Below are 2113 nucleotides of genomic sequence, written 5' to 3'. Positions count from 1 at the left end.
CTTTCCCTTAGGGGGCTTCTCCCAGTTATTTGCCATTGAGTAGGAGGGCCCTCCTCCCCTGTGGGAATCATTTTCCCTGGCAATTCATGACTCTCCAGGGCCTGATGAGGCTGCACTTGTTTCCCCAGCCAAGGTGTCTCCTCCCTTGGCAGGGGGTCCTCTGCTGCTCGAGGCTCTCCTGGCCTTTTGCCTTCTCTTGGCCCTGTGCACCGTCCCATGCACCAGTGGCCCCTCTTGCCCTGTGCACTGTCCAGGGCACTGCTAGCCCCTTTCTTATGCAAGGGAGGGAAGGGGTTGGAGACCCATGCCACCTGGCGTGGCGCCCAAGGTCTTGGTCCGCTCTTGGACCCTCTGTACACCAATCCGTGCACCGGGTGCCCTGCCTCACGTGGAGGCCTGAACTGCCACATGCAGCTCTGGGGTCTCAGTCCTCTCCCAGACCCTCTGTGTACCAACCCATACTGATCCGTACACTGCGTGCCCAGCCCAGTACCAAGGTTGGAGACCTGAGCTGCTGAGTGCAGCTCCAAGGTCTCAGTCCTCTCCCGGGACTTTCTGTTTACCACCCCATGCACTGATGCCCACTTCCTCATGATGGGGCTGGGGGACGGGGACGCTTGCTGCTCCCCATCCAATGAGGCATCTTCCAGGCTCTTCTGGGACAACTGCTCTGCCCCACTGGCCAGCTCTGCCAGCTCTTCTCAGCCCTCTTTTTCATCCTTCATTGCAGCCGCCCATGTGCTGGGCACACTGCCTTTTTATCCTCTTCGGAGGCTCTGCCGCTGGATTAGGAGCACACCAGTCAGAGAGGGGGGGTGTTAGTCCCCTCTCTGGTCCAGTTTTTGCTTCGCCCCTGGGTAGAGGAAGGGCAAGCCTCTCCCCTGCCATTGCCTGATTAGTGGGGAAGGGGAAATGCCCCACCAATCACTTTGAGCCTCCTTGAAGCTGGCGTGCTGGGCTGCCACTGGCAAGCCTGCCACACACTCATCCGTGCTGGAGCAGCAGGCACCCCAGAATCCAAGCAGGTGTGACTCTCCCCCCGCCAAAACTCTCCAAGTGAATCCAGCAGGAAAACTTCTCAACACAGCTCTCCTTGATGGGTCTTGCAGAGCTACATCACCTCAACTGAAGGCCTTGTCCAGTAACAAGCTAAGCAAGGCTGGGTCTGGATAGGGAGATCTCTGCACTTATGCCACACTGTAGCTCTGGTTCCCTCATAGGTCAAATAAAATAATCTTCTTTTACGAAATGAACAAGTCAGAAAAAGGGGTAAATTACAAACAGCTCCTGCCATATGGTCTGTTGAAAAATTCTCTCCTCCTCCAATGTGAGAGAGTACAGGAAAAAAATGTTCTTGTCTTGTTTGTAGATAGGACAGAGCCACATTAAGGCCAAGTCACTGGTGTTTCCTTGGTGAAATTAATGGCATGGTTTTAGCAATCTTTGTTTGGAAGCTGCCCAACCACTATTCTGTGACATACTGAGCAACAAGTGGATTTTGCCAAGGCAGAAAATGGCTGTAGGAGGACCCTTGGAGAGAAATGATGGCTATATGGTACCCTTCTAGGTTATATCATAGCTGCTTCCATCTTTTCCATCATAATTAAAATGTCCGTTACTGCATGTAACTTGGGCCTGATTGCTAGTGTTCTGAAGAACTCTCTATATATGATTTCTTTTTTTCTCGTAAGGCATTATTTGCACTAGGGGAAAAGAGGGTTTGGGGTTTTTGTAGGGGGAGGTAGTTTAAACCATGTTTTAATTAGCACCTGGTCAAATTTTGGTGTGGACAAGACCATTGTAGCTTTGCCTGTCAGAAGGCTGAGATAAAATTATGTGTTTGGATATGTCTGCACTGCAAAAAAGATGTATTCTTAATTCAGCTTAACTATTTTGGGTTAAAATAGCAGTGGAGAAAAAATAACTTGCTTTTTAATTTGCGTTAACACCTCCTGTTCAACCCCACTTCAGGAATTTAGGCGCTTGAATATTTCTGTGAATCTAGTGCTAGGTGTTTGTCTTGATGTCTTTAACATGCAGAAAAGCTACAGCTGCCTCCTCCCTGTTTGGATTTTAGCATAGGTCCGTTACCACTTATTAGCTAACACCTGGT

This window comes from Alligator sinensis, unplaced genomic scaffold (assembly GCF_000455745.1).
Source record: "Alligator sinensis unplaced genomic scaffold, ASM45574v1 scaffold939_1, whole genome shotgun sequence".
Taxonomy (NCBI): Eukaryota; Metazoa; Chordata; order Crocodylia; family Alligatoridae; genus Alligator; species Alligator sinensis.
This window is presented reverse-complemented; position numbering follows the sequence as displayed.